Here is a 14,981-nt window from a genome sequence, read left to right on the forward strand (position 1 = left end):
TCTTGTAATGAATATTTGCACAATCTCTTATAACCATTTGAGACCATGCCATACTCTTTTTTTATTATTATTTTTCTTTTCTTCTTTCTTTTCATTTTTTCCAAGGCTGTAGCCATATCCCCATGATCTAATTAGCATGTTAAAAGTTAGGTGTTTAAGTATATGCTGCCACGGCCTCCTCTGTACTCAACCAAGACAAAAATGCAGCCGATGAGGACAGCTCACACCATCCTGAGAAAGGTCAGATGACTCACCTTCCGTCATTGCTTCTATCTTGCCGATAGCCAGGAAAGAAGTTTAGCGGACAGTTTTTAAAAATGCTTATCAACAACATAAACTTACACATGGTGGTATAGTTTATTTCAGAAGCATTAAATGCTATCCCAATGCAAAGAAATTTAAATGACTGAACAAGGAAGTTAAACAAGCAGTTTGGACTGTGAGGAAAATTACAAGTGAATGAGCTTCAGGTCAAGCTGACAAGTGATGAAAACAATTTCTAATAGTCAGATCAGTATCGCATTTTTTATATAAACTGGCTATTTAAACAATGCTTAAAAATGTGACAACCCTGTTGTTGTGAGGTTCTCTCTTGCCAAAATCAAAGCCTTTTTAGTTGGTTTGTAATAACAGCTTGAAGAGTTACAAAATTGCCAAGGGCTACTTTGTGCAAAAATTTACATGGATGAGAACTTTCTCACATAAGCCGCTTGACTGATGTCAATGGAATTCTTCATAAAAACACGTTTCACCATGTAAAAAACTGTATAGTCCAGGTTTTAAGTTCAAATATAGATTGGCTCAGTGAAATGAACTGAATGCATAAATTCTTGCCAACTTGATGATGCATGCCAGTATAAATTCATCTACATTGTGATTTAGCTTCTTGTAATTACCTGCTGTTTTCTTAGTGTAGAGTATTGTGCAGATCAGAATCCATATATTTTTCCTTTTGCACAGAGTGTTACCTCAATGTAAGTAATTCATACAAGTAAATCATACAAGGTAGTTTTGAAATCAGACCATGTCAGGACTGTATAGATATCCTAACTGTTCCTTTCTTAATACATGAAGATCACAAGTTTTTTAAAAATACTTTGCATTTGTAATATTGCTGTTTTTCTTAAAACAGCAGGGGTAGAAACCCTGTGAAGTTTCCCATGACATAACTTCTATAGCACCTGATATTATATCTCACATAAGCTATCATTCCTGCCAAGCAGACCAGTGCTGGAAATCATAATGATGTCCTGCTATCAGATGGGAAGATCTCTGTTCAGAAAACCAATAAATGTACTCTTTCTCTGGACTTGACACCACTGAATTAAAAGAAATGAAGATTAAATTGCTAGAATAGAAAGTAATATATGCACACATTTAGTTCTGGACTGAGAACAGATGCATGTTTTCCTTGTCACATCACAGTTATAGCTCAGTGAGTCTATTGGAAAGAAATTTATGCCATGGGTTGATAATTTCATACAGGTAATACCTTTTCACCTAAAGTTTAGGAATGGTTGATACTATCCTCATAGAGCATTTTGATTCAATATATGGGGTTAATGTTGGGCAGTCATTTAAGGACACCTGTACTTGCTATAAAAGCGGTATAGCTGTTAACCCATTGAAGATGGCAATAGTTTCAATAATATGATGGAATGTAGGAGTGAATGAATTTCAAGCCCAATTTTCAGTGTTTGAAGTAGTGGTGAGGTATCTGCAATAGCAGACGTTGCAATCTGCATTCAGTTTGGGGGTGGGAGGGAGCTTTCATATCTTCCCACTTTTTTTATTATTTTAGGACAGCTATAATGTTAATTTAAATAACTAGGATGAAGACTATGCTGAAAATTAAGAATATAATAGAGATGAACTATTAAATTCTAGTTTTTCACTTAGATGAAATTGCTGTTCTGAGGTATGAAGTACCTCATGCCATACTTTGCAAAGCAAATGAAAAAAAGATCCTGTAGTGTAATTTAGCTTGGTGAAGCCTTGGAAAGAGTCCAGAACTGAAATCAGTTTATTTCTGTCTCAAATGATGATGAGACTCATCAATGCTAGGCCCAAGTATGCAAAGGTTTTGCAGAGTCTCATCTCCCTGTTGCCATTAAGTTATGTAGCTAATGTTGCAAAAGCTCTTGCCTTCCAGACTTTGTTCTGCTGCACAACCTGGCCCCATTTTCATCCCTGTGCAATCGAGATTGACTGTGTTCCTGGACCTATAATCATTTATCTTGCACTTTGTGTCGTGCCTGTGATTTTTCTTTTTCTAGACAAGATCTAAATTAGGGCATGGATTTAATATTATAATTGATCGACTTTGGAATTGAAGAATTTACCTGTTTTCCCTCCCTTTTATTATGCAAAGTATAGCTTGTTATTTAAACAGTTACTGCAAAAAAACCTTATGTTGTCAATATACAGGTTGAAAGACAAAAAGTGCACACAAGGCAAAGAGCTTTTCAGATTTTTCTTTTGTTTTTGTTTTTTTTCTTTTTCTTTTGTTGTTTTTTTTAGGAAAATTTAAGTATGGTAGTTTTATTTGCTCTGACAATGAAATGTTGCTCATACTAATGGTGACTCACAGTGTTTTGCTGAGTCTCTGTGATTAACAAAATACAATAACAGTACAAAATTACTGTAATTTGGAGCTTGGATGTATGACACGACTCCACTTTTCTGTTTGCTTTTCTTTGGGGCTGTAAAGGTTAGATGTCTATAAATAGGACATGATCCAATAATCTGTAGAATTGTCTGTCCTTTGCTTTTGAGAGTCTGTGACATTTTCTTTTGATGATACCAAGTTCAATAGCTTTAAAGAAGTACAATTGTGATGGAAGGAAATGGTACAAGACTGATTTCAGCTCCATTCCCCTTTTCCTGTTAATATTTTCCTTTTTTTCTTTTTTTTTCTTTTTTTTTTTTTAAATACATATTATTATTTCCAAAAGCTAGTTTCCAGATGGTATATTGTTTGCTGGAGCATGGGGGGAAACATTAAGCCTAATGGCATGGTCATATCCCCGTTCCACATGGAACGTATTACAATACTGTCCTAATAATCAGTGAAGAAATTTCCCGTGCTTCTGAGAAGGGGGTTCATACATTTATCCAATTATCTCAAGAAGGTGTGTGGGGTTTTTTTTCTTCTAAAAATTGCTTTAACCTGGCAACTTCCACTAAAATCAATACATTTAAAATGGTAATCATTATATGGTGATAATTTTCTTAGTGGACATCACTTAAACTACAGTAACTGACTTTCTACGCAGTATCTGAGAGAGGATTGGTTAGTTTTGGTGCATTTCTTCTCTTTTTCAGATTGAAGTGTGGCATTTTGTACCTCATGATTAAAGCATAATTTATATATAAAGATATTTCCATAGTTTGACCTTCATTTTGTAGTGTTCAGTGTACAGCATGGAAAAGTATGTGTTCCATTGTGAAGCCTATCTGTATCGCAAGCCATAGGCAGTAAAGATGTCAATAAATGTCTGATGCTTTAACATATTTTCCCACTTCCTATGTGTAATCACATATCAGATACCAATCCATTTTGACTGATATAGACAGTGTGGCAGACAGCAAGATGCTCACTCTTCGTTGTCTACAGGCAAACTTCTAAATCCACATTTAGGCATAAAAGTTCTAGTGAAATAATTTTAAGTGTTTTTGAGCTTTGGCAGCTGCTTTTGGCTTGGAGATAATTTTTAGTTATTCACTGTTTCTAGAATCATTAATGATGGTAAATGGCAGTGAGTGGGTTGTATCAATTGTAACTTTTTAAAAGAAAAAAAAGAGGAAATATGAGAATTTAATCGTGACTTGGAATCACTGCGCTCTTATTTGTCTGTTCCAAAAATAACCATTTCCATGAATAGATGATACTTTTTAGCATGTTAACATCTGGGCAGAAAGTCAGGAGGTGCATTTACTTCAGTTCATTTACATACAGAAGAATAACTTGTGTTGTAGACACTGTGATGATTAAGGGAAGTTTCGAGCATTGATAGGTAAAGGTCAGCTATCTGTGCTAATCCCCCATATTAGAAACATAACGTCTTCCAGGTACTCCACTATCCTTTATCTCAGGCTATAAAGAGTTTAAAAGGCTGGAATGGTTTAAGGGCAAAACATTATGGAAGAACAAGGCCAGTTTTGAGAGTGCTTTTTAGATAGAATTCCAATAAAAGTTCAGCATTTTACCCCTCTTGATTCCATTTTCTCCATCTTTTCAGTAGGAAGAGCTCTATAATCAGCATAATTCAGGAAGTAACTGAAACAGAGAATGTCTTTCATCCTACATCTGAGTTCCTTTATAGGAGTTGTACACTCATGTTTGTTTTTTTTTAAAAAGTGTCCCTTGTTATGCCTACTCCAGAATAAAATACTCCAGAATAATATCAAATGGAAATGGAAAATGCTAAATCCTAAAAACAAAACAAAACAAAATGTCAGTTTTTCGCTTTAGAAAGAAAATTCTTCCACTCTGATGGTGCATTACTCCTGTGACATGTGCTGGCTTCTGATGACTTCCTTGTATTTAACTACTTCCAAGAAAAGCTGGCATAACTCTTATTTGCATCTCATTTATTAAAAGTAATTAAAAAATACAGGTGACTGAATTCTGGTATGAAGGTTGAAGAGAAATTTCCTACTACCTGTATGAGTGAGTGTGTCAACAAGACCTGATTGTCCCATATTTTCCCCGTAAAGCCCTTTCAGCCTGGATCTCAAGAGAACAGCAGAAATAAAACTGTTTCTCAGTAGCTAAGAGTCTGGAGACCTTTCCTGTCTTTCTTAGAATATATAAAATTAGTCCTAAAATCACCATACCTCATTCAGTAGCAGGTGTCAACAAACTTCATCCTGACAACAAGTTTAGAAATTAAAGCAGTACTTCATAGACTATACAACTAATTTGCTTTAATTCATTTGATTAAATGAGCATGAATAATAGCATTTGCAACAGTGCTTCCCTGTGGCAGGTGATATCTGTTTATTTTTATAAAAATGTAAATATAATGAATATATTTATTATATTTTAACCAGTATGTTTAAATAAAGTCATTTAAATAATGAAATTTCCCTAATTAAGAAATGACAACAATTTAGGTGTTTTGGCAAGATTTCTATGTCTCGCTGCATTTTCTACAAGACAAGAAGCCATTGTTTCTGAACTATTTTATCTTCCTCTTTTGGGATGCATCAGAAAGGAATAAGATTTACTATTATGGTGAAACTAACAGAAGCTTTTTAGAACTGAAGTCGCTTCCTTGACTTCCTTTCTAATTAGTATGATTACCATTAAAATTAAATTCAGATGTTTCTATACTGAGTCATGCTTTACTCCTAGACTCACTTCCTTAAAATCACCACATTTGCCTGAAAGGTAACTACTACTCTTTATGTAGTACTATGTATGTTTTGCTGTTTTCTCTTTTTAAGAACAATGTATTATTTGCTCAACACCTGTTTATGGCATGCTGACTTAGGTCCATAACTTCGCAGGTAGCAAGTTAAGGGACAGACTTCATACCCATACAAGCATGGATGGTGTGGTTAATTTGGAGTGATGCCTACAATGGCTCCAAAATCCAGCTGGGTTAAAGGACCACCTTCATTCAACGACAATACTTATAGCCACTTAACAGAATATGTTTTCCATTAGTCACTATACATGATAATACATAACTTTGTAGAGATGAAATACAAGTCATATGAATGATAGTTCACAAATAGTTGGAGTTCATACGCTATTTCAGGAGGCTGGTCTTGATAACATTTAGATCAGCAGTGGTGGCCAATGATAACACAATACCCAGTTTAAACTTTAGAAAGTAGTTATGCAGAGCATAAATCATTAAGGCCTAACTGAAATGGAAATGAAATTCTCTTAACAAAATTACAAACTCAGTCCTATCTGAATATTTGATTCTGCAAAGATACACTAAGCATGTGCCATTATGAATGAAAGGAGAAAAATTGCTTCAGGATCATAGAGCATTATTAAACCTTCCATTTTTTTCTTTTAGTTAAAAACAATCATTGAATAGTATGTTAACTGTACTAATGAAGTGAACTATATGCTGGTTCACATTCCACAACATATGCTGTATATCACAATTTGCTGATCAACAACCATACGTTTGTCTAATTTCTTTGCCCCAGCAGAGTGAAATGGCAATAAATAAACAGTTTAGATAGTGGGGGTTAGAGGGTATTTCAGTAATCCCAATAGGGATGCAAGGAGCATTTGTTCTAATGATTTCAACAGTTCTTTAGATCGTGTATGAAAATAACCAGTCTTTTTAATATTTTCTGAAAATTTATTAATATTGTTGTAAGAGTATAAATATTTTTTTGCCAGGGAAGATAAATTCTGATCAGTCAGATCCCAAAAGCTGGAGACATAATTTATGAAAGTAGGCACAGTGATGACTGTGAAGAGTGTTGTTGAATATTGCATGGAATAATTATGTTTCTTACATAAATTCTGCTTGGGTATGTTGCAATAGTATGTCATTTTTCTTTCATGAGCTCTTTGAAATTCATTACACTCTCTGAATCTTCAGTGTAGCTGGTTGTTACACATCTTGTATTTTCCCCACTGAAGAATATCTGCTGAAACTATATTATGCAAAGAACAATAGTAAAGAACAACTGTAGTTGCTCTGAATCCTTAAACGTTAACCATGTATGGTGGTGGTGTGAATTATAGTACACATAACATTAAAAATACATATTATGGATGCAGATGCCTATTTGAGAGAATTAAAAAACCACAACAAACTTCCTACCTTCCTAACAAAAAAACTCTTCCTAACAAAATTAGAAAGTAACTTCCATTATTCAAACATGTCTTACAGCTTTTTCAGTACAAAATTTCCCGCTGTGGTTCATGCTTAATCAAAAACTGTCATCTCTGTGGCCAACTGTTTTTTTCTGTGGTTCAACACCTACCATTTAGCTTGTAAGATACTTCTCCTACCTGAAGATATAGCAGTTCTGTGACTTTTAACTGAACTGGGAAAGAAAACTGTTGTGACAAAGGCGGCTGTGGTTTCAAATTCTGCATATTGTGAGGCAAATACTAGTTCTAATTTTTTAAGCTATCCAAAAGGCAAGAAAGAAGTCTCCCTCCCCACACCCCACCCATTAAATATTTCTGATGTAGCTAAAATTCATGTAGCGCTCTGTGTAAACAGGGTGCTTTGACCATGGCATGTGCTGAGACCAAACTGCAGTAGTATAAAATAGGATTAGTTCATGTCTCCTATATAAAATGGCCCTACATATATGGTAAAATGTTTTTGACTCTTACTGGCTCTGTGTTTTGTTATCCTCTGCAAATCTGATGCATAGTCATTTGTTTCTCCTCTTGTGTTTCTCCAGCTGGGGATTATTTCTATGTGTGATACTTTGTACTTTTCTTTATTGAATTGCATCTTTTTCTCTTTTTTTTGGATCACTTTTCCAATTTGTCAAGGCTACTTGCACTTCAAATCCTATTCACTAAAGTGCTTGCAGACGCTTTCAGCTTGGTATTGTCGGCAAATTTAATAAGTGTACTTTCTATTCCATCATCCAGGTCATTAATGAAAATATTGAATAATACTGGATACAGAACAGGCCCTATGAAACCCCGCTCAGGATTTCCTTCCAGCTTGACAGCCAGTAACTGCTCTAAGTATAGCTTCACATTTGTTGTGCATGCTCTTACGGTAGTGTCGTCTGGATTACTTAATTCTGGGTTTATTTATGACGTGGGTACATAAGACTGCAAAACGCTTTGAAACGATGAACTTGTGTTGTACCTACTGCTTCCACCTATCAGTAAGGCTTATTTCTGCCCTTTAAAGGCAGAAAGTAGATGTGATTGATATTTTCTCTTGGCAAGTGGGTTTTTGCTCTGGTTTGTCTGTAGTCTTTACCCAGAGACGGATATTCCAGCATTTTGTGAGAACTGAAGTTAGACTGAGTAATTTATTATTCTTTGGATACTTCTATTTTTTCAAAGTAAAGCATTGCTGTTTACCTCTTTTGATCTTACTGTACTTCATGCTGAGATTATTTCTGTTCATTCCTATATTGTTTCCAGTATCCTGTAGCTTACTAATTACCCAGTTCAGCCACCCCTTTTGGATAAAAACTGAAACAAAAATCTCTAGTAATAAGTTGATACATTCCATTTTTTCTTATCACCTTATTATATTTGCATATTTTGTACGAAGATGTTCTTATTTACATATGCATTTTTATACTTAACTGTGTAAATATATCTCCTTTTTTGTTTTTTGCTAGTTCATTCAGTTCTTACAGGTACTTTTGTAATTCCTTATAATCAGTTTTTCACTTTATAGTCATGAATAATTTATTATCACCAGCAATTTTTTCAACCTACTGTTGAGCCTTTTATGAAAACGTCCAACAGTATCTTTGTAGACTTCTACCAGCAACCTCTCCCTGCTTTTTTGTCTTAAAAATTGTTCCCACATACCTGGAGTATTCCTGTGTTCTTACTTTTAGTTGCATGAATTAGTTTCCACTCTTTGTAAAATTCCTTCTTGAATTTTTGAACAATTGTTTATACTACCACACTTCCTAATTTTAGGATTTTTGAGATGGTTCATATTGTTCTTTCATAATTTTAAGAAACTGTTAAGTCTTCTATTCTCTTTTAGGAAAATTAAAATTAATGATGTGCCCACAAGTGGTGAGTATGCCAGTGGTTGAGGTACAAATATAGGGCTTCAGGTTGCTAAGATGCATTATTTTATGTAATTTTATTTATATATTGTTTTTCTTTAGTTTTATTTGACTGTGGATTATTTGAAGCATTCCTGCCACTGCCTCAGCAGAGCCACAGAGTATGGCTCCACAGCATGCTTTAAAACATAGGGGGAGATTTACCCTAAAAAATGATGTAAATCTGTTCATGTTCAAGGAGGTAGAAAAAACGGCATGAAATCTAGTGGGAACAAAATTAAATAGTTTTGTATGTATTAACAAATGCATTTGCAAATTATATTTTGTTTTCATCATTCAGAGAGCAGCAAATACAATTTAATTTAAGAGCTCTTATCTTCAGCCACTATAAAACAACTTGCAATGAGTTAGAAAACTTTACAGTCTGTAGAAAGTAGAGCAGGGAGTGGGAAAAAAAAATACTTGAAATCTCAGGCGGAGTTAAGAGCTCATGAACTTATACAGGAACTGCATTTTCTTAAACATTAGATACTATACTTCAGGCTTAAGAAGAAAACATTCAAAGAAAATGGTAGGAGAAATTTTCTTGATAAACATTCTCAAAAAGTATACTTCATTGAATGATGTGAAATGATATCTACCAAAATTCTCTTAAGCAGTAGTGCATACACACAATCTAATTTTTGTTCAATAAATAATTTAAAGTTACAAAAATTGTACTTCTGCGGATGAAGCTGCCTTCACTAAAGATAGTGTTTTGCCATTAATTTCCATGGATTCAAGTTCTGAAGACATTCTAAGTCTCAAAATTGAGTCCACAAAAGTGTTGTGCAGAACAATGTCATGTAAGCTACCATAAGGGAAATGCAAATATGACACTCTTACCCTTATTCCATGGTAGCAAAATTCTTCAAGGAATCTGCAGGGATGTGTTTTTCATTATTTTTCTTTCTCTATCTTTCTCTGGGGTCTAAAGATTCACCTTAACAGGTCATTTGAACTTTTCTGTGGCTATATATTCCCTGTTCATATTTTAAAAGCTTTCTTGGATATGGTAACATCAGCTGGGAAAGCAAGGGAAAGCAAATCTTTAGTGGCAAGACCTTAATCTAAAATTTTATTACAGTAAGGCTGTGTTAGTGAAACCTTGCTTAAGAAGTCTATCAAAAACAGTTTCTGATTCTCATTTGTACAGGTCATTTCCAGGATAGTATTTGATTATATTCATGCAAAGTATGAAAGTACACAGATTCCGTGTTTATATAGAAGTATAAGTAAGGTTCTCAGCACATTTCTGAATTTATTTGCGGTAATTTGTGCATCCCAGCTATTCACAACTGAAGATGACTTGACTGGTGCAAAAACCACTTGTCACTTCACTTGAGAATACACCAAATCTCTTCCACGGCCCTTCACTCATGTTCACATGCCAAAACTGAGCCATGCAGAGACCATCTTCTGACACCTCTGGAGTCGTTTGCTGTGATTGCCATGAGCTCTTGTTTTACAAGCTTTGAGCACGCAGCCTTAGTGCTGCCTGTCTATAGTGGGAAATTGAAAACTCTTGGATTTTCCTTTTGGGGAACACTTTCTTTCAGCCTTTCATCATCATCTCAGCACTGCATTTTCATTTGAAATTAACAATGATATTAAATCTATCACAATAAAACATTAATAAGTATGTTATTTTTATCAGGCATGTGATGAATCTATGTTTTGTAAGTAGCAGCTGTCATAGTCATATTAGTTCTGGGCCATAAAAAATGAAACATAGATGCTGAAGCCAATGTTTATGTATGGGCAAGTGGTATTGTTGCCAGTATTGTAGTGCTTCTCCTCCAAACAGAAATCAGATAGAACCATCAAAAATCCTATTTACAGATGAGTCTATATTCTAAGTGTTCGTTTCTTATTTTACACTGCCAATTTTGTTTTCCTTTTGAAGCTGCAAACTACAGTCCCAGAAGGCTTTTAACATCTACAAGGTCTGTCCTTAAATGGGTTATGCTGAGCTTAAGTGGGTTACACCAAGGAGAGATCTTTACAGCAACAAGGAATCAAGACTGAAAAGACAGAGGAGCTAATCAAGGCCCCTGCTGCTTTATGCACGTGAAATATTAGTAACTGGGTTTTGAATACATTATCTACTTAATCCAGAAATGAGGGGGTTGTCAATTATGTATTGCAGGGTTTTTGAGTTGTGACTTTATTGTGTTATGCATCTATAGACACTCAAACAGACTGGGCAGGCACTGTTCTAGTTTGCCAGCGCTGTTCTTCCAGGTGAAATGTAGGGGAGTTGATTCCTAGGTGAAGGATATCAACAGGCAAGGTGAGAGGGGGTGTGGGAGGAAGATAAGGAATAAAGGAAAGGATATAAGGCAAATCTTGAACAGACACTGTCCTTTCATTATCCTGAGGCTCATTTATTCTCTGAAGATCAGGTCCTACAAATCTTGTTCAAACTAAATCTCCATAGGAACTTGTTTTGATTAAGGAACAAAAGTAAAATCCTGACTTCTTCATTGTGTGTGTTGCAGTCTACTTAGCAAAGTGTTGAAAATCTGTTATTTTTCATTTTAAATTTGTCATCAACTTATTAAGTATATTAACTTAATTAAAAAATATTAAGAAACAGTTCCTATATACCCATACGAAAATAGAAAAAAATATATGCTGAAAGAACAATATAGCAGAAAGTGTTTAAAACTATTATGCAAAGGCTAAGTTAAAAATAAATCCCTTTCTCATCATGCATGCTTCTGCTCAAATTTATCCTGCCACCTACTTCACCATATGGAATTTGTACTAAGTCACACTATATGTGTCTGTACGTATCTGTGACAGGGCTGAATGTGTGCTGAAGTCAGTGAGGAGGTTGAAGCTGTGCATTCACAGCATAGCTGGCTTGAGTACTACATCCTTTTGTAATCTATTTCCTGAAGTAGGACTTTTTACACCTTAGATGTTCTCCAACATGGTGTTTGATATAATTATTGTCCTGAGGTTCAGACTGTCCTTTCTGCAATCCAAGGTTTGATTTTGGTTTTGTTGTTCCAAAATATATTGATATAACTTTGTTATTTTAAGTACTTTGGAAGAAAACATTTCATGCTCATGTCTAAGATGCTCTTGTCTTCCAAGTGGTCGATCCTTAAATTTACAGATGTGAATAAAACCAGTTGTAATGGGGTATAAAGTGATACTATTTCACTATAGTAAAGCTTTTCCTGTCTTAAAAAAAATAATAAAAAACTCTGCAAACAATAAAAGTATATAGCAATGATTATTTATAGTTGCTCTAATTCATGTCCAGAACCCATAATGACCAACTGTATTCTCTTCTATTCTCTAAACAAATATGTCTCTTTGTTCAAAGTACTGGGAGAAGAAAGAGAAAAAAAATGCCATTCCATGCTACATGAAGCATCAGTTTTCACTCTTTTTATTACATATAGTTTGATCTTTTTCCTGCAGAAAATAGTATTTATTATTGGCCATTTCAATAGCCATAGTCAGAAGTTTATCTGCAGGGTCACAGCTTTACCCTGGCATGATGAATGTAATTTGCTGGTTTTGCTATGAAAAACATGAAATCATTTTCTAATAAAAATTTTTTATATGCACAAGTCTGGATTTTCTCAGTTCCAAAGGATATGGCTAGTTTTAGTCAAAATGTAAGATTTTTGCTCTTGCCCCTTTCCTTTTTATTGTCAAGCTCTACTTCTTATGTACAGATCAATAACGTAACCCTAAAGCTGCTCTATATGGTACTATTATAAAGTTAGTGCTGGTACCAACAGTATATATTTTTGATGTCAGTTATTTTTCATGTTGTATATAGAAAGAAATACAGAAATGTAAATTCCTTTTGATCTTTCTGTGCCTTTTCTGCTTCAGTTAGCAAGTTAAACAAAGACTTGCACTCTTGCAGCACGTTCACCTTCATAGAAGAAACTTTTTTACTGAGTAGCAAAAATGTGTGCATTTAGTTAAAATGAATTTTCCAGAAACATTTGAATGAATAGGGAGATTCTGAGTCAGCTTCCAGCAAAAGGCTTATCTAATGCCCCATGTGAATGCTCAGTGTATTGTTTTGATTAAAGCTTGAATGGAAAACTGCTGATCTGAGGTAGTACATATTATCCAAGATGCAGACAAAGCTGTTTTTAGCTATGTAAACTACAAAAGTGTTGGTGGTAGAATAACATAAAATGTGTGCCAGTGGGTGTACATTATGGGTTAGGATTGTTCTATGGTGATTAGACATAACAGTAAGCATATATGAATAATGTTTCTACTAAATTTTGCAAATAAGCCTTATTTTCAAAGATTGAGTTTAGCAGGAATATCAAGGGATCTGTGGGGCAAGGAAAACTAGGATTAGAGAAAATGTTATCTCTGTCTTCTCTACTGCATACGGCTTTCACTTCTGTACTCTTCCACCACATACCAACTGGTTTAGTTTACTGTAACTTCACAGTGGTTCAGTTTCCTGTAGTTTATACAGTTCCACCTGTTTTATGACCAGCCTAGAGTACTAATTTCAACAATCTAAGTTATTACCATTTAAGGCTGATTTTATTTTTTTTTTTTTTTGGCTTAGAACAGCCCCCCAAAATGCAGACTTAATAAAAAGAAAAAGAACTTGAAAACACGCTGATTCAGTGATGAAAACACCTTGATTTCAATGGAACTACATTATTGGTAAAAGTAACTGATTTTTTTAACAAGGGCACAAGTGCTAAGTGCTGTAACTGTTATTTAGTGTTGTACTTCATATGTAAATGTATTTCAAATATTTTAATTTGCAGATTAAGGAAACTGATTCCAGAAGCAAGGATGGTTTTTGGCACCATGCACTGCCCAGCTCAAATGTGTCAGGTAGTTAAACTGTTCTGTTCTCCTCCTAATGTTCCACAGTTATAAATGAATGGAAGATACGCAGAGCCACAGGTGACAAGCGCGTTTGCAATAAACAACAGCCCGTGGTAGTATTCTTCTGCTGAGTGCTCTTGTACAAATGGCCATTGTTAAATCAGAACGTACGGGTAAATCAGGTCCTTGATAAAACAACAGAACTGATAACTGTCTGCATCATATGCATCATAGTTTATTTTTAGCAACATGGTTTACATTGTTATGGTAATGTATATTCTTTTTCTTTGCTTTTTCTAAAATGCAATAAGTATTACAATTAATTAGATTTTTTTTTTAAGTATTTCAAACAAACAAACAAAAAACTCATTCCCTAACTGATGCAGCTCCAGGTGGATGCATGCTGTTCTCTCTGTGCTACTATGGAGTATAAGGGTAAATTTTCTGCCAACCTAAAATAGGGGTATTTCTGGAAAATTCTTTGCAGCACCTCTGAGACAACAGAGTGGGCATTTCTCCTGGCCTTATGAAAGTCTCATGGTTCAGACCATGCAACACAAAATTCAAACTTGTCACATCTAACTGTGACACTTCATCTATGCCTGCTGCTCTTGAGGTTCACCCAAGGGCAGAGGTGACCTGAGATGATCCTGCAAGGGCCTTGTTGACTGTCCCAAAGGTGCTTGGCCTCAGCTGGTGCACTGAAGTCAAACCAAACCGCCTGCCTGTAAGAAAAATGTGAATATAAAACACTAAGTCTGTGTGAATCCTAAGCTTCAGGATCTTACTGAGATCTCTCAGGGCAGAGAATTGCAGATGTAGCCACAGCATCTGCAAAAATGCATGTTGTTCATAAAAGCTGGACTGGCAAATGTACCTTTTAAACTAGCAGTTCTGCAGTATTAATAATACCACAGAGGCAGAACAACGCCATTGATTATAAAAGGAACTGCTACTGATCTGCAGAAAAAAGTTAATTACAGGAAGGTCAAGGCTGCATACTGCATTTTAATTAAGTACACTTTGAGTATTGTTTAAAAAAGCAAGTCAAATAATCCTGTAAAACAAGAAGAAAATAACTCCTTTACTTTCCTCAATTTTAAACACAATTTTAAAGAAATGCTTAGTGACAGACAACAGCAAAATTCAGCTTAAAGATTGGGACACTGGAATTTACATGTCCATATATCTGTGCCTACGTGCAAAAAATACACACTCCTTATAGCTGAGAAGGATCTGGTTGATACAGCCTGGACAGACATCTAGCTCGCTCCAAAGTGGACAGCTGCATTGGGGCTGCTGAGCATCTCTAGATTCTGTAATGGAAAACCAGTAATCTTAAACTGTGAGCTAAATCTCACTTAAAGAATCCTTAAGGTTTATGTTATAGG

The sequence above is a fragment of the Falco peregrinus genome, chromosome 5, assembly GCF_023634155.1.
Source record: "Falco peregrinus isolate bFalPer1 chromosome 5, bFalPer1.pri, whole genome shotgun sequence".
Lineage (NCBI taxonomy): Eukaryota > Metazoa > Chordata > Aves > Falconiformes > Falconidae > Falco > Falco peregrinus.